Source organism: Plutella xylostella, chromosome 14 (assembly GCF_932276165.1).
Source record: "Plutella xylostella chromosome 14, ilPluXylo3.1, whole genome shotgun sequence".
Lineage (NCBI taxonomy): Eukaryota > Metazoa > Arthropoda > Insecta > Lepidoptera > Plutellidae > Plutella > Plutella xylostella.
The window spans coordinates 10,140,313-10,167,572 of NC_063994.1; the positions used below are offsets into that span (position 1 = coordinate 10,140,313).

At 38.1% G+C, this 27,260-nt stretch overlaps 1 protein-coding gene and 1 long non-coding RNA gene across 7 annotated transcripts in view; both read right to left on the minus strand.

Annotated features, from left to right (window-relative positions):
• Nucleotides 1–27,260, minus strand: part of LOC105381381 (putative oxidoreductase GLYR1 homolog) — a 69,598-nt gene that overhangs the window by 15,299 nt on the left and 27,039 nt on the right. The window lies entirely within an intron of this gene.
• On the minus strand, nucleotides 7,351–13,547 carry LOC125489418. The gene is made up of 3 exons (XR_007266976.1): nucleotides 13,045–13,547; nucleotides 7,743–7,796; nucleotides 7,351–7,564 (listed from the first exon to the last, which is right to left on the minus strand). It is a non-coding gene; the product is annotated as an uncharacterized LOC125489418 (long non-coding RNA).

Below are 27,260 nucleotides of genomic sequence, written 5' to 3' on the forward strand. Positions count from 1 at the left end.
GGTGCCCGTGTGTTTATTTCTCTTTATTGATTTTATTTATTTATTTTCTACCTTGTTTTGAATCTCTACTACGAATAAATAATAAACCAGTGGATACTACGATGACAACAAGAACAGAGATAGTATTTCTTCAGTGAGTATTATTGCTTCACAGAGTATTATTTGTAGGTTAAGAGTTAGATGACAGATGACAATGACATTCTACCTCACTGACGTTAAGTGACACTTGCTTTTTTTGTGGCGCAGGCAAAGATATTTAATTTAGTATTGGTTCAGTGACGTCATACATCCATTCAGCCGGCTAAATTTTAAAATTATTTAAAAAATAGTTGTAATGAATAAAACTCAAAAATAACGAAATTAGTTTCTTAAAATGGTCTATATTTTCAAAATAAATTATAAAAAATACATATCATAAATTGGTAGCATGGCCAATTGGCTATTAATGGCTCAGTAACAAGCTGATTCAGGACTGTTGCGCTTGAGTAATTAGAGCCATCTCTCACTTACGATGAAAGAGAAGTTTACGAGTAGAAAAACAGCGATTATCCAGTTCTGGGAACAACTCGGTCAGATGGTGCAGTGTGTATAATGGATGGGATTAGAAAACAATGAAATGAGCCAGAATCGATGCGCCGTTTGATATGCTGCTTTGCAGATCTGTTATTGTTCGTGGTTTTCAATGGAATCACTCTCAAATTGTATTCGTTGGAATTGTTACTCTCTGCACAGACGCCTACCTACTACGTAAAATCAATAATGGATTAATTCAACGCGGCTAACATTGGGTTTACAATACTGGTTTCTGAAACATGGTAAGTAGGGCGGGAAATTTCCTCAAAGACCAACTTTGGAACTAACCACAGCGGCAGCGTTCGATAACGATTTATAGATAATCCTTAGACCGCTGTATAAACGGGATAGGCTGTAATAAATCTTTTTATGAACTTCACAATCACAATGCGCCGAAAACACAATTCGTATAGAACGGGTAATTATACTAATTATGGTAACAAAATCACTGGAAGCAGTGGTATACTGTACAGGAAATATGTTGGTAGATATTGCTGCGTACACAGCACATAGTACGCATATACATATTTATAATGCATACGCAGTACCTATGTAATGGCTACCGCTATTGTTCTGCGCGCCCTTTCAATTTAAGCCTTTGTCCTAAACAATGGCACCAAATTCTGTTTATGAACAATTTTAAAGGTGCACTCGTCACGATGTCACGTATGAATTTTATGTCAAAGCTCGTAAAGAGCTTTCTCGTTGCCTTGAAGGTATTGCAAGCTGAGCAAGGGAGCAACTAATTATGTTGGTACCTACCATAGAACAACGCGGAGTCGGGTGTATTGTATACCTACGTCTGTTTTGTTTTTCTAATGCCAGAGCTACACGAGTCATATAGTAAGTAAAGTACATACGTATGTGTGTAGCATATAAGTAAGAAAGATGGCAACTTCCATTGAATGTATCTGATCAACTTTGGTTCACCATAACCTAGCCAAAGTTAGACCCTGTTCATAGTTATAAAACCCTTAATCACAAGACACTAAATATCACCTATTAAATACTTAATTAAAATCCGATGCTGCATAAATACACTTAAGGAGGTTTTCCTACCGTATAGATACCTACATCAAAATGGGACAAGAAAATTAAATGAGCTGCCAGCCAGACCATTTAAAATGATCAATATTATCATAAAACGTACATTTATTTTGGCGCGACATTGAATGGAAGGCTTCTACCGTACTCGAAGGTAATTATAGCACATTACTATGAACAACCTTCGGACTAAAACAGGAGAGTTCATTGGTCATGAATGAATTCCAAGACAAATAACAACACAAAGGTTAAAAGATAAACAAAACTACTTAGAACAAGCGTGAAATTAACAGAAGTAGGGATATCTAGAATGTTTGCGGAATTTAACTACTTAATCAATGTTTATACTATAATTCTACAGGGTGTTGCAAAAGTGGTATAGTAAATCTGTGACTCAGTCCGTCATTCTAAACAACTTTTGTTCTACGGCCAAAAAACCTTATTTTAAACTACATCTTTTAAAAGTAAATTTTCAAAAGTCGAGCAGAAGACCGCTTTAGTCAACCCCCTTTCGGCTAACTATAGCTTTGTTTTATTTAACACGCTGTATATAGGTACCTTTACTTAATAATTGTTCTAAAATTGAAATACCCCATACCACGGTTGAATGGGTCCCATAATAGGAGAATCTCTCTTGTTTGTCCAGCCACAAACACCTGCTGTTTTTGCTACCAAAGTCAATAAACTGACCCCCCATTATAAAACGAACACTAAGGGTCTGTTTCACAATGTCTGGTTAGTGGCTACCTGACGGATAAAATACATGCTGTCACTCTCTGTTATTATTTTTTAGACAGTGACAGCATGTATTTTATCCGATAGGTAGCGACTAACCAGACATTGTGAAACAGGGGCTAAATATCTATATCCTATAATAGTTCCCATTTAGATGGGCTTTACACTGATATATAATGAAATCCCTGGACTAAAACCGGTTTTGAATCAGAACGATAGTAGTCTACTTTTTATAATACCTAGGGGGGGAGAGGTTCAACCTTTTAACTGTTACTAGGGTCTACGTTAAAAACGTCTGGCCGTGATAACATATGCATTTAGTTGCACAGCGTAAAATATGGGGAGGAAGAATAATGGGCACACTTTCTCGGGAATTTTGTTAGTGACTATTAATAAATTTTACCCAACTTTAATATGAGCATATTTATCTACGGGAGAAGCAACTCTGAATGCAGGAGTCAGTAGACGTTGTACAAATTTAGATCTTTCCAAGAACAAATTAAGAACGAGCAACACTTTGTCTTCCTTTGTGCATAATGTTGCAAAAGTGATATACTAAACGGAAAGGGGCCTTTTCTGAGGTATCAATATCAACCCTTTCATCACAAAATTCACTTAAGTTACCTATAAATAATAACATGTATACAAAAATAGCTTGTTCTAAGTATAGAGGACCTTTAGAGAAATATCATTAACTGAGTGTGTTAGCTTTATGTCATGGCGGCCTAGCTAGATTACTCTTATGTAATGTAATATAGAAGGGAAATAAATGTCAAGGTTTTGCCGTTTTCCTAACATATAAGAGTCCTATGTCATTCTGCATACGTACGCTTTATTGGTAAACACGACCTAGTTCCTTTTCCTTGCTGAAAAGAAAGAAAAATAAGATTGCTCGACCAACACTTGCTATACAATGGACGTCTGTTAAGCCAAAGAAAGTGGGAAGAAAGCTAAGAGGCTGGCAGAAAGCCAGGATTAAAACTAAAAAGTTGGAATTTAATACAAGGACTGCGCTCAGGTGAGCGTGCTCGAGTGTACATTGTAAGCACTTTGTTTCCGTGGATTGTGTCGCGACAGCAGCGGTCAAAGGTCAACTAATTTCAACAAAACACAGAATGATCTTTAGGGGTCTGCTGAAAATTAAAAAAAAAGCTTTCAGTTCAGTTCGCTTTGAATTGTCAAAGCAGATCCCTCCCTCTTACCATATTGACAGTCACTCGTTTCATTTTACACAAAATAAATAAAGCGGTAACTATATCTAAATGTGCCTGAAAAATCCCAGTACATTGCGACGAATAGAAAACCGGGAGCACCTACTGCAAGGAATTGGTAAACGCTGTGAATATTTATGTAATAAATCTGCATACATCCCTTTGAGTTAGAGCTAAGTTCCGAGAGAGCTGTCGAAGTAAAACTTCCAAAGAATCTAAAATAAAAACGTACGGAACGGCAAACCGCTGGTGCGATGTGGTCTTGGCGGTAACTTTCTGTGTTGTTTTTTTCTGTGAGTCCAACAACATGGATTTAGCAAATTACCGCCGGGCCCGGGGGCCGACACTAATGCTCCCACGTTTATGTACACTCGAGGGCGAATATGCGATGTAAAAACCGTATCACAAAATTTATGAGTAAGTAAGATATGTCTTCCACTGTACCTTTGTTCGAGTTTGGTCCGAAAATATGTATTACTTATATTTAAAGTACACTGGCGGTGGACTGTGCCGAGTAATTTGTTTTTTATCACGTCGTTACGTAACATAATGAAGCTTGAACATGCACATTGTATTGCTACTTCTATATCAAGTTTTACAGAAAATTGTCTTCTGCATAATTCATCCTGAATTTCATAGCTTAGAAGAGTTGATAACTGATGATTGTTACATGAATAAAACATTAGATATTAATAAACGAGCATCGCATTTCCATATCATGCGATAAGATTAGCAATTTTCCCTGCTTTACGACAACTGCGTGTTATGGATTCATAAAAAGATCTTCATTTACTTTAGTCTGGATTTATGTTCATAGTAAAAGCATAATTTAATTACAATTTTGAAACACGTTGAGCGGTTTTACTGGAGATATAATTTAGTACGTTGCGTTGGTAAAGTATTTCCAACGTCGGGCACCCATATCGTCCCATGAAGAGCCAGTACTACGTACAAAACTACACACATATTAGTTATTCCAGACTACTAAATATTTCAGGCGTGCACACATCCCTCTGGGAGATAGTCTGGCTCGCAAACGAGACAAGACTATAAAACATTAATTTTGACTAGATAATAAATATACTTTAGCATGTTACTTTCTTCTTAGTTTGTCGCTGAAAAACACTATCAGAGGCTGTTATACTACGGTTATTGGCCAGTCAGATTAGAGTCAACCTAGGAGCCCTGGGTGCGCCGGATTTATAAATAAAAAGTATGTATTAATGTATAACTATGTCAATAGAGGAGGCTTCCCGTGGATCTTTTCGTGCATCCCATTGTACAAGCAGAGTATAAGGCCTTGTTTCACAATGTCTGGATAATGGCTACCTGATGGATAAAAGACATGCTGTCACTCTCTATAATTATGTTTTAGTACAGCAAGTATTTTATTCCACAGGTAGCTGTTACCAAGACATTGTGAAACAGGCCCTTAGTCTCATAAATATCTTGCGTGCATAGTAAGGATCGTATCCAATCCCATCTGTCCGCTTGAATTTGTCCAAACTCTCCGACAGTACCTACATACCATACGTCATCATTATCATCAGCCATTTCTTAATTTAGGCTCGGCTTTGCTTGTCATGTCACGTAGCTTATCACTCTGTGTTAACGCCACAACTTTGCTCGCATGGTCAAATGACGTCACGATGCCCAGACGCCGCCTCCTCCCGCACCGCGGCCCCGCCGCCCCACCGCCCCTCCGCGCGCCGGCCAGCAGACGCTAACCGACTGTACAGCGAAGCGCACGCATTTTCTCAGAATTACCAAATATTGTAAAGTTACGTGATTAAAAGACTGTATATATTCAAAAGTTCTTGCATTATCATTCAACAACCATAAGAAACATAAACTCTTGAACAAGTGGCGACCGTGACAGGACATAAAACGACACGAACTTGTGCGGTACATGGAAAACCGTTAAATTCCTGGGAAGAAAAAGCCGTTATAAATCGCGAGCCGGGGTCCACCTGCTGCCTGCAAGCCTGACGCTTGCCTGCCTGCCGCCTGCCTGCCTGCTGCCGGGAGCTCAAGCCGAGACAGCCTGCCGCCTGGAGACATTATCACCTGGAGGTGTGATCCGGGACCGCTGCCGTGCTGCCGCCGGCTACGTGGACTATCAGAGGGGAGTGCTCGTTTCCTTTTCCTTTACCTATATTCCTTTTCCAGCTTCTATTTAGTAAGCCGTACTCGTACTTTATTAGCTATTGCTATCCACATAACTTCATTGTGCGCTCAGCTGTTACATTATAAATTACATTATATTATTACGTTGCAAAGACATAAAATAGTTTGCTTAGCATAATACATACATAATAGCATAAAAATACTTAAATACTATTTAAATAGTTCCCTCTTGCTATATTAATCATAATCATTAGCCGTTACGCAATTAGTGTCCAAGCTATTTTACTTTCCATTAGTATAAAAAACATAGTGAATGTTTAGCATTATTTTCATTATTTTGCACTTGCTTTAAGCCATAGTCAGCCTTGCCCTGCCGTTGCAACTATCTACGCATATATTTTAGATAGATTTGCCGAAAATATTTCAGGTTGGCCCGCCCGCTGTGACCGCTGCGTGATCTCCCCAAGTGACCGTTGCGCCGGCGCGGCGCGCGGTGCCTGCCTACCCTCTTCGTTCTTTCTGCTTCGAGACTTCGGAACGAAGAACCTTACCCCGTTCATTGGATTTGGTTTGCCCTTTAAATTATTTTTCCTTTTATTGATTTGAGCCTGAGTAGTATTTTTTCTTATTATGCCTAATAACATGAGTGAGGAAATGGAGGCTGTATCTGATGCTGATCAAAAGATTTTAATTAACTTAGTAAGGCAGAGGGGTTCTATTAAGGGTCGTTTAACCATGTTTAAGGATCGAGTTGACACGTTATCTAAAATACCAATTGATAAAATAAGTAAATCCGAGATAAATGATTTAACTCTTCGGTTACAAAAAATGCAATCATTATTTGCTGATTTTGATTCAATTCAAACTACAATAGAAGTTAAATCCACAAATACAGATCAACAAACTTTATTATCCGAGCGAGATGCTGTTGAAAGTATTTTTTATTCGGTAATTTCTTTAGCTCAGGAAATTATTGATTCTTCACCTAACAATGAGAAGGAGCATAATTCAAAATCGGTCAGGTCTGCCTCATTAAGTTCAGACAACATGATGACCAACATTAAGTTACCTACAATAAAACTGCCTACTTTCGACGGGAATTACATTAAATGGCTAGAATTCAGAGACACATTCGTATCCTTAATACATTCGAATGAGGCTATTCCTGACATAAATAAATACCACTATTTGCGTTCCTCTTTAGAAGGTAGTGCCGCAGTCGTAATAAAATCGATCGAGTTTACATCCATTAATTATAATGTAGCTTGGAATTTATTACGTGAACGATATGATAATGAAAAGATCTTAATTAATAACCACTTAAAGGCGTTATTTAATTTTGATTCCCTTAATAAAGAGTCACATAAATCTCTTCGTTATCTCATCGATCACATACAAAAAAACCTTAGGGCCCTTGAATCATTAGGCCAACACACAGACCACTGGGATGTCTTAATCATTTATTTGTTTTCAAATAAACTTGATCCCATCACGGGTAGGAAATGGGAGGAACATAAAAATAGCTTCCCCAACTTACCAACTTTATCTGACTTTATTAAGTATTTACGTAGTCGCGCAGACGTCCTTGAAATGATGCAACTTAATAGAAGCGATAGTAAATATGATAATCGTAAACACAGTTTACCCCAAAAAGAACCACTTAAAATTACAAAGGCATTTATTTCATCAGTTGACAAAAAACAATTTAAATGTCCTTTCTGTAATAAAGGTCATCGCATACTTGAATGTTCTAACTTTAGTAAGTTGTCACCGGAGGACAAGTCGAGTGAGGCCTTGAAGTTGAACCTCTGCTCGAATTGTCTTCGCCGAGGTCATGAAGCATCTCAATGTTGGCTACAAGGTTCTTGCCGCATCTGCCAAAAGAAGCATAACACTTTACTTCACATTGATGAGAAAAATGATAACTCATTAGGACAAAATAACAGTACTTGTTTACATTCCGTGCCCATTCCCCCAGCTTTATCATCTGGTCAGGTACTTCTGGGTACTGCTTTAGTAAAAGTAAAAAATCTTAAAAATAATAAAACTTACCAAGCTCGTTGCCTTGTAGATGCTGGATCACAATCTTCATTTATAACTGAAAACCTAAAAAATAAAATGGGTCTAATTAGTAAAAACATCGGTTCATCAGTCTGCATTGCTGGAGTAAACGGTGCTAAGAGTCACATTGCAGACATGTGTGAAATTTCAGTACAATCATTGGTTAACTCGTATAGCAAAACATTAAATTGCTTAGTCCTACCTAATATTACGGGATACTTACCTAATAATGAGATTAATCTCTCCGACTTAAACATGCCTTCGGTCATTCAGTTAGCTGACCCTGAGTTTTATCGTCCTTCAGAGATCGATATGCTCCTAGGCGCTGAAGTATTTTATGACATATTGCTCCCAAAACAAATCAAGTTAGGGTTCGATAAACCCATACTTCAGAGTTCACAATTAGGGTTCATTGTAGCTGGGCCTCTTAATATGCATAATAATTCACAAAAGACGAAGGTGCATCATTGTAATTCCACTAAAGAAATATCAGAGAAATTAACAAAATTTTACTAATAAAAACTTAAACCAGATTCTGATAATGTTAAATATTAGGGCTATTTTAGTTGTATCTTTAGTTGCATGCTTTTTATTCAAGTGTCGAATCAGAAATATAATTTTATTATGTATCAAATCGGTTGCATCAAATATTATAACAATAATTATTGTTAAACATCTTAGGCTAAACATTAGTGTGGGTAACTTGAATTCCGATTCGCTTTCTTTAAGCGATACTAAAATTTCCTGATTTAATATCATCTTATTCGTAATTCATCTGTTAAATGGCTACCGATAATATTTCCATCTATTACCAAAACTGTAGAGGTCTTCGCACGAAGACGCACACTCTGTATATGAATATCTTATCTTTCTCGTACGATGTCATCGTTATTACTGAGTCTTGGCTCACACTGCATATCTCTGACAGAGAGTTTATAGACCAGCGGTACATAGTGTTCAGATGTGATCGCGATAGGGTTTCCACGAATAAAAAGGACGGTGGCGGCGTATTTATCGCAGTCTCAAAGGAACTTCGCCCCACACAAGTTCCACTGCCTGACACATACAGCTCTCTTATGGAACACGTAATTATTCAGTTACCTAGTTCTGACCGTACTAAACATCACATCATAAGCGCTGTGTACCTTCCTCCAAAATCTCCAGAGAGCTCATACACTTTACTGCTAAAGTCTCTAAATGGACTGCTCACAAGTACTACTGTTGATAAGTTCTATCTTTTTGGCGACTATAACTTAGCTAATGTAGACTGGTCACCCAATGATCCTAACACAAGAGGTCTAATCTGCTCTAGCGTCTCTCCCATTGGTATGGAGCTTGGGAACTTTATGTCGTTTCAGGGCGCACTTCAGTATAATGTACTACAAAACCACCACGGAAATACCTTAGACTTACTTATCTCTAATACTGACTGCAACACTTACGCACCTAATATCACACTGTCAAAAGTAGATGCATTTCATCCACCTTTTGTCACTACAACATCCACCGGCTCTGGTCCTATCCCCTTAAAACGTCGCAAAATTAAGAAATTAAATTACCATAAAGCTAATTATTCGAAAATTAATCTGGATTTAACTGCAATAAACTGGGAGAGCTTACTTTGCAACTTATCTGTCGATGATATGATTGATACTTTTTATAATACTCTTTATGGCATAATAAGGGATCACACACCTTACTGCAGTTCTAAGTCTGCGAATTACCCCCTATGGTTTTCAGCGCCCCTAATTCACTTATCTAGAAATAAAAACAAGGCCTGGATAAAGTGGAAAAAGTATAGAAATATCTCTGATTACGAGACTTTCTCATTATACAGGACTAGGTTTAAGACTGAGTGTGACAAATGCTTCTCTTCGTACATAGAGTCCGTGGAAGAAAGTATAAGCAACAATGTTAAACATTTCTGGACGTATGTTTCAAACAGGAGGAGTAGAGCTGGTATACCATCAACCATGACATATCATAACCAATCTTCAAATGACCCCGTTGATATATGCAATATGTTTTCCGATTTCTTCCAGTCCGTATACGAGCCATCCACATTAAATATCGACGATTGGACACCTCCCCCTGACTCAACTAGTAACAATATTTTAATAAATAATGTATATTTTAGTGAGTCAAAAATAAATTTATTGTTGAGAACACTCGATACATCTAAAAGCGCTGGCCCAGACGGTATTCCTGCTGTATTTTTAGTACATACAGCCAACAGTTTGTCAAAGCCATTGCACATCATTTTCAATGAGTGTGTTATCAAAGGTGTTTTCCCGTCAATCTGGAAAATCGCCAATATTGCACCCGTCCATAAAAGTGGTTCAAGAGTCGATGTAGGGGAATACCGACCTATCTCTCTACTGTCTATCTTGTCGAAGGTTTTCGAAAGGTTGGTCCATAACGAAATTTACCCACACCTTCATAATTCCATACTCCAAGAACAACACGGTTTCGTAAAACGAAGGTCGACAGTCACAAACCTCATGATTTTCACTGGTGATTTATTTAAAAATATGGACAAAGGAACCGCAGTGGATGCAGTCTACACAGACTTCCGTAAAGCCTTCGACAAGGTAGACCACGAGCTACTTCTCAAAAAAATCGCCTACAATGGTATCCGTGGTAATTTGTTGCGCTGGTTCGCGTCCTATATTGACAAAAGGAGTCAACGAGTCGTGATCAACGGTTATCAGTCTGACTTACTACCAGTGACTTCAGGCGTCCCGCAGGGATCAATACTGGGTCCGCTCTTATTTATACTGTTTATTAATGATATTAATCAATGTTTTCAAAATTCAAAATTCCTCTTATATGCCGATGACCTTAAAGCTTACAGACCAATTCAAAATGTTAATGACTGTCATCTATTCCAAGCTGATTTAGATCGCTTTAGTAATTACTGTATTGATAATAAACTGCACTTAAATCTATCCAAATGTAACACAATAACTTTCACAAAAAAACGAAAAACCATATCATTTAAGTACGCTTTATGCAATACTCCTCTTAAGAAAGTTGATACCCTGCGGGACCTTGGAGTTACTCTTGACACAAAACTTCACCTTGATCTCCACATAGGAAAAATAATAAATAAGGCTGTACAGATGTGCGGCTTCGTGCTAAGGGCGTGTACGGATTTTAAAAGTACCTCCACATACCTCTACTTATATAAAGGTCTAATACGCCCTCAACTGGAGTATGCCGTCACTGTCTGGGATCCTTTCTATAATAAATATACAGATAGCATTGAGAGGGTTCAACGAAAGTTTCTTCGAGCCGTGCACTACAGATGCTTCCGCGCATATCTTTCATATGATCAATTACTATCGAGATACAACTTGCCCACACTAAAATCTAGGCGAACAGTCTTTGGAGCCATGATTCTGTACGGTTTATGTCACAATTTCTTTGACTGTATTGACTTAACTAGCCAAATTGCCTATCTAGTACCTAGAACAGTACATCGACGTGAGGTGCGCGTTCGCCAGCTGTTCGCGCCCGGCACTTGCCGCACGAACGCTGGCGAGCGCGTCCCTTTACGCAGACTGGTCAATAACTTTAATAGTATGTTTTCTGATATTGATATATTTAGTTATTCCAAGCCTATGTTTAAAAAAATACTGTACGACACGTTGCATGTTAGTAGTAAGTAGTGTGTAGTCGTCGGCACGTGTCGAGTTTAGCACTCTACATGTACCTATACAGTACTGCGTAACAGTTGTCGTGTCGGCGTCTACACAACGCACGCATATATTTTTATACTGTTTACCTATCTGTGGATAACGCTGTGGGTCTTATGTTTAACTAACATAATTTTACATATATACTTACAATACCTACTATACAATGTAAGACTGTTTGTTTTCCCAAATAAATAAAATAAAAAATAAAAAATTAATAAAAATATAAACTTAAAACAACAATATTCTGACTTCATAAAAGAATATGAAACATTAGGTCATTTAACCGAAGTTGAAAAACCTCCCTTTGGCTATTATCTCCCTCATCACGCAGTTGTGCGAGAAAGCAGTGAAACTACAAAGCTACGTGTAGTTTTTGACGGTTCTGCCAAAACTTCGAGTGGAAAATCATTAAATGACATTCAACATGTAGGGCCTGTAGTACAAGATGAGCTCTTTGATATACTCATTAGATTTCGTCAGCATAAGTGGGTACTTACAGGCGATATCCAAAAAATGTACCGTCAAGTCGAAATTAATCCATCTCAAAGACATCTTCAAATGATTCTTTGGAGAGATAGTGACGATGAATCTAAACAGGAACCGTTACGTATCCTACAGCTCAAAACAGTTTCCTACGGAACAGCTAGTGCTCCTTATTTAAGCACTAGGTGTTTACTGCAGCTTGCTAGGGAGTGCTCTGATGAATTCATTGGTGAAGTTATAGAGCATGATTTTTATATGGATGACCTGCTTACGGGAAGTGACTCAGAAGATGAATTACGTCATATTTATCAATCCGTAACAAATGTCCTAGATTCAGCTTGTTTCCCCATTCATAAATTCAGAACAAACTGTCCTCAGATTTTTTCACACGAAACAGAGTCACTATCTCTTAATCTAGACAATGAATCAAATGTGTTAGGATTACTGTGGTCTCCTAATCCTGATCACCTTAAATTTTCAGTTAAAACTGATACTGGTTTTGAAACTCTCACTAAAAGGCTGATATTGTCTAACTCATGTAAGATATTCGATCCTCTTGGGTTACTTAGTGCTTGCGTAATAACACTTAAAATTATGTTACAAAACTTGTGGCTCTTAAAGCTAGAATGGGATGATCCCGTACCTAGGGATATTACTAAATTATGGAATTCATTATTTCAAAATATTCATATTTTAGGTTCAATTTCAGTTCCCAGACATGCCATTTGTACTTCACCATCAAACGTCAGTCTTGAAGTATTTGTGGACGCAAGTCAAGCCGCATATGCAGCTTGTGTATATCTGCGGTCCACAAATGACGCGGGAGATGTGAACGTACGTTTATTATGTTCAAAGTCCCGGGTAGCTCCACTTAAAACAGCGACCATTCCGCGTCTGGAGCTATGCGGTGCGCTGTTGGGCGCCAGGCTCGCCGACAGAGTGACCACTGCTCTCCGAGGTACGGTTACAAAGAAAACATTTTGGACAGATTCAACAATAGTCCTTGGTTGGATCAAAACACAACCAAAAGTACTTAAAACTTTCGTTTGTAATCGCATCCAAGAGATACATGAATTAACCTCTGAGGATACCTGGAGATGGGTTCCTACCTCCATGAATCCTAGTGACCTAGCTTCCCGCGGTATAGACCCAATTGAACTTCAATCTTCAACGTTGTGGTGGCATGGTCCCGACTATCTTAAAAAAGATGAAACTGAATGGCCTAAAGATCCAAGAACAAAACTCGATTTACCTGAAATAAAAACAAACGTTAGTACAGAGTTAAAAACAGATGATCTGATAAATTTTTCTGATTACTCTAATTCTAACAAATTAATAAGAATAATTGCATACGTATTAAGATTCATAAATAATTGCAAAAACATAAATAAAATACAAACAGAAATTTTACAACCTAATGAAATAGAAAATTCACTTACTTACCTTGTAAAACTTTCTCAGCAATCAGCATTTTCCTCCGAGTTAGATACTTTACATAAAAAACAATCCTTGAAACCTAAATCTAAAATATTACAGTTGTCACCATTCATCGACAATAATGGAGTGTTGAGAGTAGGTGGTCGGCTTCATAACGTTGACTGTGACATGCATAAAAAGAGTCCAGCATTATTAGATGGTAAACATGTTTTCACCAAACTCTTAATGGAAGCCGAGCACCTACGTCTTTTACACGCCGGTCCTCAACTGCTCCTCAGCTCCTTTAGAGAACAATACTGGCCACTAGGTGGTAGAAATTTAGCCAGAAATATTGTAAGAAACTGCACATTGTGTGCCCGCCTACGCGGTAAAGCTGCGGAACCGTTGATGGGCAATCTTCCTTCAGACAGGGTTAATGCTGCACTACCATTTCAAATTTGTGGTGTTGATTATGGTGGTCCTTTCTACATATCTAGTAAAAAGGGTCGTGGTAACTCAATAAGTAAGTGCTATTTATGCTTATTTGTGTGCTTCACTACTAAGGCCCTACACCTAGAACTTGTTAGTGACCTCAGCTCTGCAGCCTTCATTCTTGCTCTGCGAAGGTTTATTTCAAGAAGAGGAAAAATGGAAAAATTGTACTGCGACAATTCCACAACTTTTGTAGGCAGTAAAAATGAATTAAATAAGGTTCTCCGTTCCAGTCTTAAAAGTACTCATGAATTCTCTGAAATTAAATTTATATTTACCCCCCCCTACTCACCAACGTTTGGAGGAATTTGGGAGTCAGGCATTAAAAGTGCTAAACATCACCTCAAACGCATTATGGGTAATGCTAGCTTAACATTCGAGGAGTTGAGTACGCTGTTTACTCAAATAGAAGCCGTCCTCAACTCCCGACCCCTAACACCATTATCACCTGACCCACGCGACCTTTCTCCTCTCACTCCAGGGCACTTCCTCATCGGGCGTCCCCTCACGGCGCTGCCGTCACCTCAGATCGCACTGAAGAACATCACCAGATACGAGCACATCGAGAAGCTACGGCAGCACTTCTGGGACCGGTGGCGAAAGGAATACCTGGCTGAACTTCAAAACCGTACGAAATGGCGAACTCCCGAAAGCAATCTTCGTGAAGGAGCAATGGTTGTGCTTAAAGATAATAACTTACCACCCATGTTGTGGAAACTGGGTCGAGTTCATAAAACCTATCCTGGCACAGACGGAGTGTGCAGAGTGGCAGACTTCTTAACGACAAGAGGAGTCGAACGTCGTGCTGTTAACAAGGTGGTTCCACTTCCAGTCTATGAGAAGCTTGAAAACGGTGGTTTTCAAGGGCCCCCAGATTGTTAACGCCACAACTTTGCTCGCATGGTCAAATGACGTCACGATGCCCAGACGCCGCCTCCTCCCGCACCGCGGCCCCGCCGCCCCACCGCCCCTCCGCGCGCCGGCCAGCAGACGCTAACCGACTGTACAGCGAAGCGCACGCATTTTCTCAGAATTACCAAATATTGTAAAGTTACGTGATTAAAAGACTGTATATATTCAAAAGTTCTTGCATTATCATTCAACAACCATAAGAAACATAAACTCTTGAACACTCTGTCTTGAGTAATGCTTTCATTCACTCTGCTTCTGCTTTGTATTTACATTCACACAGTTCATCTACGTCTTCCTTATTCTTAACGTGTCGGTGGCAAATAGTGAGATTAGCGTCATTCGCTTACTGTCCAGGCTGCACCGGACGTATAAGGTAGGCCTATCGGTATCGTAGGTACCGGACGAAACAGATTTTCATAAATGTATGGATAAACGACGTCGGCAATGCCTATGAAGTGGACGCACTTGAGTGAATTTCTATACAAAGAAAATACTGAATGCGATGCGTCCGTTGCGCACGATGTCGAAGGGTGGTCGCTTACCTATAAAGGGTACAGTTGTACATGATACATCACACAAAGTGGCTCCTTTCAGCGCTCCACGACGTGCGACGACGACGACGTGCCGTATTCTATATTATAGCCAAATATACTGACGGAAATACCTCTGAATATTTAAGAATAACATTATGCGGGTCAAAAGACAGATGTTGAGCACGACTGCAGTAAGTGCCGCTATCCATTCACACAAGGAGGGTCACTCTATATGACGACAAACGAAGTTTCGGAGCGATGTTGCGCGAGCCACGACTCCATCTCGTTGTGTTAAACGTGTAGACACGATAGCTCTGGTTCGTTAGTTTTTCGTCAGTATAGAGTGACCCTCGTGTGACACACGCTTGGCTACTCTCCACCGCCTCCGTTCGCACCTAGACTGTAGACGCGAATTATTTCCATCTCGAACACTCGCGTGATTGGCCGCCGCGGAGCTCAAGCGGGGATTATTAATGTAATGATACTCGTACAAGTCTAAGGTGTTTTAGAATCATCATCACAACCCATCACGTGCAGTAAGACTGCTGGCCCAACAGTGCTGGGGCACAGTCTCCCTTCCAATGAAGGGTTTTAGTTTAGCCCTAGTCCTAGCCTCCTAATTATAATTTACAAGCTGAGTCAAAAGTTTTCCTGTACAATTATTATAAAAAGAAAATTCTTCGAAAATAGATTTCAATGTAATTCTTGGAAGAGAAGTTCCCAGACCGTCAATAATTTCCTTTCTTTGCCTTCTACGTAACAGCACGAGATCAATAATTGAGACATTAGTAATTGTGCTGTATTACGGAGCAATTAGCCGTTAAATCGTCTGTTTTTATCGCTATGTCAAGTCACGTTTTTGTCACGTTTCGTCTCGGCACTGCGCCAACTTACGACTTATTCGGGAGTCAACACTGTGCCATCTTCTAAAACTAATCGGCGAAATGTATACGAAAATTAAGTACATAATAATTTTCCTCTGGCCAATTTTCTCATCTCTTATGGTCAATCTAGTTGAGATAAGCCATTTGCGCGGGAGTAGAATATAGTCCCCGCGGATCGAATGTGGGACCTCTGGTTGTTAAAGCAAGCATCTAACTTTCGACCAAAAGCAGTTAAATATAAATATGTATAAAAAAAATCGGCAAATATCTAAAATTAGACAGGGCAGTTAAATATAAATACCTATGTATAAAAATATCTTCCATCATCAATAATAATTCACAAAATAAACAAAAAATCACGGATGACTGTGTATTTTACACATAAACGTTGGTTCACAGTGAACTTGGAAACCTTTACTCGTAGTATAGGCGTGTTGATACTTTGACATTCAATGAGAGGAACTTTCCATATATTTGTTTCTCGCTAAGGTTATGGGTTATGGGGCACTGCTATACTGAGCTGGCATTTAAATATCGGTTTATTACAGTTATTTACATTGTATTTTACTTTAGGGCACAAAATAATGTTTAAACACTATGGAAAATAGTGGCGGCGCTGACTGGGTGACTTTATAATATGTAGTTACGAACAAGTACCTACAGCGAATTGTAAAGTAGAATCGAATATCAATCCTGTCTTATTATTTATCTTCTTAGTTACAAGCGGAACCTCTGTAGAAATATAATTATATCCTAGAGAGCATTAACTTAGCTAAAAATAAAAAGCAATATTCGCCTATTGTTAACAACAACGATGTAAAAAACACGACACTGCAATGCAACACTGATAATTTTATTAGATTCTGCATTCCTGATCTTTCGTAAATAAAACTAGAATATGTACGGAAAGAGGTCTTAGCTTTTTAGATAAGTCTAATCAGAACAAACACGAGCAAATCCTAGGCTATATAATTACGAGAACTTATGTATCATTTATATCAATATCACATTATTTACAGAAATCAAGGCCATTTAACGATATCTAGAAGGATAATTATACAGAGGAACCTCTTCTAATAACCAATTAATTACAGTCTATCAACAACGAAATATCTAAAAAGAAAAATAATAACTCGACCGCCTCTTCTGTCACCCTCTTCCTCCTCTCTCTAAATATACAAAATTGTATACACTTCTGAAGCTGACTGTACCATGACTTTGAAACCAGTGGGCATCTCTAGCGCGCTCGCAAGATGCAAGTACAGCAGTACAACCCCGACACAAGTGTACCGAGACCGGATGGGAGTATAAATAGCCGTCACCTGGGGGCTTCATACAGGTCACCAGCTGTTAGGACGCGCCGCGTGCTCTATTTGTTTACCGGTTTTAGAATAACAAGTCCTGTGTTCGCTTGGAGATGCTGTAACTCTATAAATGACTTTGTATTCACATACGTTTGAAGTTGATCGTAAGGCTCCGTTCCCAGTAGGCAAACTCCGTCAGCCTACTGAGGACAAAGTCTATGGATCAATAAAAGGGTCAATATACAGTATTGTGCAAATTAATGTGAACACAAGTGAAAATTTGAAAAAAATACATTTATTAGTTCTAGAATAAAAAAACCAGAGATATATTAATACAATTTAAGTTGTTTTATTACAAAATGTGTCTTCCTTGGCTTGTATAACTTCTTCAAAACGTTTTGGTATAGAATCGACAAGGTTTTACCAGTTTTCTGATATTTACTGGTCTAAAAAACTTGTATGAATTACAGCCTCAATCATTTTAGTTTTTGTTGTGCAATCCGTTTTACGAAGTCTAACTTTCACGATGGCCCACTTATTTTCAATGGGATTAAGTGCCGGTGAGTTATCTGGCGATCCAACGGCATGATATCTTGTTGTCCTTGAAATATTTAAGGATAATCTTGGACACGTGGAATGGAGCCGAATTTTTTTGAAAAACTTATTGACCGTTATCATCAAATTTTCTTAGTTCAACTTCTAATCTCCGTTCTAGCAAGTCACTGTATTTTATCGAGTCCATCATCCCTTCGATGGGCACAAGTCATCCGGTACCTATATAAGAAAAACAGCCCCAAACTGAGAAAAGTTGATGCTAACGGTCAATAAGTTTTTCAACAAAATTCGGCTCCATTCCACGTGTCCAAGATTATGCGGAAATATTTCAAGGACAACAAGATATCATGCCTTTGGATGGCCAGAGAACTCACCGGCACTTAATCCCATTGAAAATAAGTGGGCCATCGTGAAAGTTAGACTTCGTAAAGCGGATTGCACAACAAAAACTAAAATGATTGAGGCTGTAATCCATACAAGTTTTTTAGACCAGTAAATATCAGAAAACTGTTAAAATCATGACGATGCTATGCCAAAACGTTTTGAAGAAGTTATTAATGCCAAGGAAGACACATTTTGTATTAAAACAACTTAAATTGTATTAATATATCCCTGGTTTTTTTATTCTAGAACTAATAAATGTATTTATTTCAAATTTTCACTCGTGTTCACATTAATTTGCACAATACTGTACCTACAGATGCCGATTGTAAGGGTCATTTACATCGTATGGCATCACACATACGAAGCATGAGACATAGAAATTAATGGACTGAGCAGCCTGAATCAAGAGAAATACAGTATTCTATGAAATATTGCATTCAAATTCACTAAAAGAAACAAAATAGAATCAAAAGGAAAACGGATCCAGTTCCAAACTGACATCCTATGGGGACCAGCACTTCCGCAGACAAATATACTTATTCAAACAGCCGTCTCCACTCAGGAAGGCAAGGAATGCGGTATGAATGAGCGCCCTTCGCGTCACACCGGTGAATCATGCCCTGCACTTGACATATTACGAACGAACATAATGTTACTGTCGTATGCAGGCTGTATGCAGGTATGCAGCCTTGTTTATCATTGCCTCATTTGGAAGCCTAGATGAAACAGGTAAATCTCTGTTCAGATCTAAGTGGCATTGCTGTCGAGCAGTCGTGGTAGTGATACGGAGAGAGTGATGTGACATAACTCAGCATAAATATAGTAGACTCGTTTATGTCTGAATAGACCTTACTGTTTCAAATGAATAAACAAGCATATCGGTCTAAATGCTGGAAATAGCCCTCTCCCAAAGATCGCTACAAACAACGTCCCAGGCAATACTTAACCAGCGTTATTATTCTCAGTTAAGCCAATAAATACATGAAATAATAATATAATTACAAACTACTGAGTGATCAGAGCAGGTATGAAACCAATCAAATAAAACAGCTACAGTTCAAACAATACAACTACATAAATTATAAGTTTCTTCAAGGAAGCAATGACCCAGAAAATGTGCAGTATAATTACATGCACTTGTAAGCTGATTTGAGTTGCGTGCGTGCACATAATGTTATGTTTACATTTGCTACCTCGTAGTAAACACTTAAATGCTCTGTTCCAAGGAATCATTAAATTCATTGTTATCGATTTATCTATGAGTATAAAACACTAAAATTGAGATTATATTTATGTACTAACAAGCTATGATTCATTTATGACGATGAATGGAAGCGTGCTTTGGGATAGTCGTACTTCCAGCAGTAGGCTGCTATAGGCTGAAGAAGAAGAAGAAGAAGCTAACAATCAGAAATTAGCGCTGAAGCAAGAGTAAAGCTGACCTAACCATTCCGAAGTCTAATTGATGTTATTGTTATTACTCTTCTTCCTCAGTGTTTGAACCAGATCCAGTTATCCACTGAATGAACAGTACCTTTCTAATTAATGCATTATTTGTTCATCATCATGTCATGTTAATCGCATTAGCCTTCTGCCCTAGTTGCGCAACAAGATAAGCCGCATCTGACTTGTAACTTCACCCATTAGTCCAGTCAATAAATGAGTCCAAATGAGGTGTAGAGTGCGTGAGCAGGTAACTAAGCGATTCCTTCAGAATCTTGTTCAGGGGGCTTAGGTTGTTAACATACCAAAAGTCCTGGCTCCTAGGTGATGAGCGGGGGGGAGGAGGGGGGGACAAAGGTACGAATTTCTGGTTTTTAGCTTATATCTCGAAAACGGTGCATCGGAGAGAAATATTTTCAACTAATGAAATTAAGTTCTTAAAATTATCTAAAACTTTTATATCATATGTTTTTTTCTGATTCCTAACCGTTTTCGAGCTATTACCCTCGGAAAAAGTTGAAATTTACAAGAGAAATGTATTCATGTCAAAACATTCATAAACTTTTCATCATATTGTCTAAACCTATTCATAAATGAAAAAAATTAATAGAAAAGAAGTTGTACATTTTTAAATTCCCTTTTAGAATATATACACATATGCTGGTTAACGTTCAACCCACCTAAAGGTACAGCTATTTTACTCACACTTAAGCTTACTAATTCGGTGAGCTGTGTCAGTGACTTTACCAAAATGCAAGTTTAAAATAGCTCTAACTTTAGGCGGGTTGGACATTAACCAGCATATGTAATATATTCTCAAAGGGAATAAAAAAATCTACAACTTCTTTCCTCTTCATTTTTTTCGTTTATGAATAGGTAGGTTAAGACAATATGATGCAATGTTTATAATTTTTTTGACATGAATACATTTTTCTTGTAAATTTCAACTTTTTCCGAGGCTCGAAAACGGTTAGGAATTAGAAAAAAACATATGGTATAAAAGTTTTAGATAATTTTAAGAGCTCCATTTTCTTAGTTCATAATATTTGTCTCCGATGCACTGTTTTTGAGATATTAGCAAAAAACCAAAAATTCGTACCTTTATCCCCCCCTCCTCCCCCCCGCTCATCACCTAGGAGCCAGGACTTTTGGTATGTTAACCACCTAAGCCCCCTGAACAAGTTTCTGAAGGAATCGCTTAGTTACCTGCTCACGCACTCTACACCTCATTCCTTGACTGGACTACATAACATGTGAAGGCAAAAAAATACTGGTTTTTTTTTAGGAAATAGTGAAACAAAACTTAAAATATCATTGATTGAGTACATTACCAACAACGAACGTAACTTTTTATTATTATTATCAGATGTTATAAATAATAACTCAAGAACCCTTTCGGCTTACATACCTAATTTTTTTTCCATACCTACGTGTATGCTCGATATTGAGTTCAATCTATGTACAATTTGGTAACTAAACTATTCAGTGGTGTCCATTGAATGGCGACCACTGGCCATTGATATCTGAGGCAACAGCGGTTTGGAATTCAATATGTTTCAGTACAGCGGCGCGCCGATATACTGTGTACTGTTGTGTGACTGTATGTATCGGTATAGCAGAGAAGTATTCGCACATAGTTCGTATGACACGTGTATATTTGATATGCAATTCTGTAGAGCGAGGCTATATAGCGAAGTTGTATAGAAGTCGACAAATAAATGCACCTTTTTTTAACGTAAAAAATGCTTGTTATGTTAACAAGTTTTTTTTCTGTATCGATGGGTAGCGAAAGTCAATCTCATCATCATTGGCCACGACATCTTGATCAGAAGATAGTTGCAGCGTCAATCCATTCGATGGGAAGAGGTTTGTGCATTGCGCGCATCTTTTTCTATGGCTGTAGAGTCCGATTGCAGCTCGACACCTTCTGCCACAGAGATCACAAGTATAGCGTGAGTCTGCAGACGGTTCTTGAACTGCATGAAGTCTTTTCTGCCTTAAGCCATCGAGCCAGGCTTCGTCGTGGTGAGCTACTCCATCACACAGAAGGCCTCGCCATTCCGCTCTTGCGATGGCTGCCGTTTTCGTTTTTTTTTTTTACCATTGAGGTTGATGGAACCTAACTTTGCAACATGATGACCCTTGCATTATTTTTAAGATCATGATACAGAATAGTTCCACTGCCAACCCATACACATTATAAATGAAATAATGAAATACAGAACAGAGATAGAACAAAAGAAAGAAAATATTATAATAAAGTCGCACGGCAAGGATTTCTGTTGCTAGATCATTTGCATAATATTAGCTATTTCTAACACAAGTTTCTCTTTTTCTTTGACTGAGGGTCGAAGGTTATTTGAGGAGTTGGTAGTATTCACACCTCTTCCCTGTGGTTTACATTTTCAGATAAGAGCGTGTAATAACTGTTACATATTTGCTTTTGCCTTTCGTTTACAACAATGATAATGCGGTATTCTTTATGTACTTACATACTTATCTGTTATTATATATTATTAAGAACTGTTCGACATACCTGCCTGCCCTGCCTACAATTCGACCAACATTTTTAAAATTGAATCGAGTAGAATTTGTATTACTAGTCTCTGGATCTTTGAAATTATGACTGCTCAATCAATTTTATACCCTAAATTTAAAATAAGTTATTTTCCATTTAGTAAGGGCTGTGTAAGTGCTTACTCCATATTGATTCTTTAATATCGCAGTCATCGTCGTCTTCGTTTTGCAAATCAAATCGGGACTGTAATTCGTGGGTGATAAAGTTCCATTTGTAATAAAGGAAGTCCCGAACCGGGTGTTCGATTGAACGTAGTAAAATTTAACTACGAAATCAAGCCCTATTCTAGACTGCCAAACTGAACTGGGGAAACTTTTATTATTTTCGGCATAAAAACTGTTATTTTTGTGATTGCGATTGGCCAATCAGCAATTGATGTGACAGACCTGATCGAGTTAGATAAAAATATCAGCATCAGACCCCGGCGAAGATTGTAGGTGACCGATAGAATACATTATTCAGCCAAGATTGCATCGGATTAAATCAATAGTAGACTGGAATAAGCCCCCGAGCACCAGGCAGTTAGGCACCTACATAGCAGTCTAGATCAGAGTATTGATTAAACATTCCGCATTTATTGGTGCTGTCTACTCACCTTAGCTTTTAACTCGGTGATCGTGAACTATCACCTATTCAAGGAACTTATATCATGTAGTTGATGAAAATTACTTTATCCCGGTTAACTTATTTTTGACTATATGGGTTAAATCGAGAAACATTAAAGATAAATCTTACGCCTATTTATACTAGTTATACTAAATAGGGTCGTATAGGTGGGATAATAAGCTGAAAGGGGCTGGGCTCAGAGCGTCAATTAATCAAAAGTTGTTAAGAATTATTTACCGTAAAACCGTACAAATTTAATTAACACAGCAGAAATAATCTGATCATGGCATGAGAGAAATTACATAAAAACTATGCGGATAATAACTAACCAGCCAAGCAGGCTGTCAGCCGCATGAAATCCCATTAGCATCACACAAATGCTTCCGACATAATATATTTTTCTCGGCCATTTTTTAAACAATTTATGTGCTGTAACGAAAGCTAGGTTTGCCTTTAGCACCAATGCTCTTCTACCTACCCTACAAAGGAGTATTATTACAAGGCGTCTTACCGTGTGTTTATAAACCTTATCTTATGTAAGTATCTACGTTATATAGTTAAAAGTAATTAAAAGCTATTCTCATTTTAATAATAGCATGTCTTGGATATATGAAAACCAAACAATATTCAGAAACGCCAAGTAACCTGCCTCGATGATGCAGAAAACCGTCGTATTTGCCATCCCTTTTGGGAGACAAACATTTTGAACCCTACAGCAACCATAATAATACACTAACGGGCAATGAAATGGTTCCACTGAGAAAGGCACCAGATTACTTCTAAACGGAAAAGGCTAGCTTAATGACGTCTTCTGCAACATTGAAGTACATTTAATAGAGCCTCAGGATATTACCAACAAAAAATTGTAACATTTTGTTCCAATTTTAAATTAAATCTTTGAAAAAATTGGCGTCGTTTGGTGTCGGTATTTTGTGAGTGGAACTTTTTCATTGCCCGTGAGTGTAATATGTAAGCAGAGACAACTAAGTGCGGTCGCGGTTGCAACACAACATCAGTATCTACGGAGCTCGACACACAGTTCGGTTAATAAAATCAATATCCAATGTCAAGGCAGCTGCCGTTACCATACGTTACTACGACGCGACGGTACAACTTTCCATGTGTAAATATGACTTCGTATTTCTATTTTATGCGATTATTATTCAGAAAGAGGAGTTTTATAGATTTGAATTCGGAAGTACGTAACACAGACACTCTGATATTTATATGTAGCATATCATAGTGTCTGTGTTATGAAGGTACTTCCGAAAGTGTCTATCACTGTTTTATTTATGTTTTGACTGGTTTTGACTTAATTTTGTTTTGAAGTATGAGGATCTCATCTTTTTCCTTGTACTAATGTTTGGATGTTTTTAACAAACGTAACAACTACCTACGTAGGTATCGCACAAAAAAATCATAAATTTTCCTATTAACTAAACACAATCGATTAAACGCGTGAACAACACAAAAAGTTGTGAATTCATGACGATAAACACTTATCATCTTCACAGTATACGCCCGGCTCTGGGGGGTCACTCTATATGACGAAAAACTAAGTTTCAGAGCGCTGCTGCGCGAGCCACGACCCTATCTCGTTGTGTTAAACGTGCAGCTTGCACGACACCTCTCGTTAGTTCGTTTTTCGTCAGTATAGAGTAGCCCTCCTGACCTTTGCACTGCAGTCAATAACTATAAAAAGATTATTGTTCTAACAAACGAACATGAGAATCACACACTGTATAGGGAGTCACATTCTAAACAATTAAAATTTAAATGATGGTATTGTATACAAAATACTAACTCATGAATGCAAACAAATATCAAATTGTAATGAAAGTGTTAAGTAACGCAATCGCAGCAAACGCTGTAAGGAAACGCCATTTCATCAAGATATCAAGTTGTTTGTTTGACCTCCTTACTTCATTAACGCTAACACCGAGTACTATTCTTCTTCGTGTCGTGTCGACTGCTAACGACAAAGTTGCTTCAAATAATACGCCGGTAACGGTTATAAGCTCCATCTGCATACAGATGTAAGGTAAGGGCACGCAGGGAATGATGTGAGGTGCACCCTTGATTGTTGAGCTAGTCTATATTGTCCTTTCATCATTACAAAAGTGTGTAAGTTTCATTTTATCGAATACTTACCGCGATGAGATCATGATAGATGGAGTGGCGTTTTCAGTCACTTACCTGAAAAGAAAAGAAGAGGTTATTAGTAGGAATCTACAAGACAAACTGAAATAAAGTTTTGTCAGGCACATCCAAGACCCAAAAGCAGACAGGTCTTAAAAGCAATATCTACTCCCTAAGCGCTAACCGTTGCAGCTGTGGCTTAGTCCTTCTATACCCATTTTGATATTACATAGCTGGTGACGGTCGCAACTCATCCATATTCAGCAATCCGCCGCCGCAAGGGCACATCGCACTATCAGCATCAGCCGACTAATGACCGGATTATATCCGCTCCAAATCCGTTTATTTACTATATTTTATTTTAATTGCGAACCGGAAGAATGTTTGGCGAATATGATAAAAATTTCTATGCTGTAGTTCTTAGGTATACATCCTAACTAATATTATAAATGCGAAAGAAATTGGGGTACGTACGTGAACAATTATTGTATAAAATAATATTATAACCTGTATGTATGCTATCCTGTTGGTGTAACCTTATATAAATAAATAAAAGTAACTGTGTCTGTCTGTTACTCTTTCACGCGAAAACTACTGAACGGATTTGAATGAAATTTGGTATACATACGGTCTAGACCCTGGGAAAGAACATAGGCTACTTTTTATCCCGGAATTTCCACGGGAAAACTTTTTAGGCGCAGCGAAGCGCGCGGGAACAGCTAGTATTCAATAAATGGTTTTATACAGCCCTGGCTTTTGAACAGGTGCTTGAATAAATATTTTATAAATACCTAGTTAATTATTATTTATACAAATCGCTCGCTTATTCAAATGAACTTTTGAACTGCCCTCTTGTTCAGTCACCTAAAGGTTGTAGAATATTAAAAGCATGTCAACCAGCTATCCATGGAGCAGTGAAGTGACGAGTCGTAAAGATAAATGAGTTTATTGACTGCACCGAGCCACGGGCCGCGTGATGCACTGGGAATTGTGAATATTTGAGGACGAAGAATTGAGAGAATGTAGGCGGAAGCAAAGATATTCAAGGTACAGATCTAAAAAAAATTATTGGGCACAATGATGCAGTAAGTCTACGGCTGGTAAGTAGCTTCTTCAGAATAGAAGACGTTTTAACGAAAGCACAAGAATCTAAATCTGCTCAGCAGCTTTTTGAAAATATTTCGCAGATGTTTCAGGATGTAGACTAGAGGACTCCTAGAATGAGATTCATCGTAGCTTTGAATGAACTGACGTCACGGAAAACGATAAATCTTGGGCATTCCAGTAAGAACGACAAATAAACATACCTAATTGTCGAATTCTCGGAATTATTGGCTACAGAAAGTTCGCAATGAAATACGCACAAAGATTCCACTTTCACCCGCCACGTGGGCCGAGGGATATAAATGGATGACCTCCACTTATGTTTCTTATTTGTAGCACCCACACTAATCACGTTATCAGAGTATAGTGCGGTAGGGACAAACACATTTATGTAGTCCTTAATTCTAGCGCCATAATAGTTAAATTTGGAGTACCTATAATGGAATCTAGTGTACCAGCTATTGTGCGTATTCCACTATCAATTCTTCTACCAATTCAGTTCAAAGTGTGCCATGCCAATACATGAGTGGGAGATAAATCGAATAGCTATGAATAGCGGCAAGTACATCATATTGCACAGTCACTGAGTACTAATAATGTAAATAAATTAGACATAATTGACTAATTTATCTTCATATTATTATCTGTGCTATTTATACACAATGCAATGTAAAACAGCACATTTATGCTCGTGGCACAACCTCGAGGGAAATTAAAAAGACATAATAAAAATAATATCATAAAACATAATAATAATTTGTATATTTCCTTCACTATACTCGTACTTGGCCAGCGATGGATTGATTCCAGAGGGAACAACATGTCAATGGATCTTGAGTGAGACAAGGTTTCAAAATTGATTTATTGAAGTACTTACTGAGTAAATACGAGCTTTGATAAATGATCGTTTTATATAAATAGTGAGTGCAAAATATAATATGTATGATCGATGAGTTTCCTCCGATATGTTTGTGT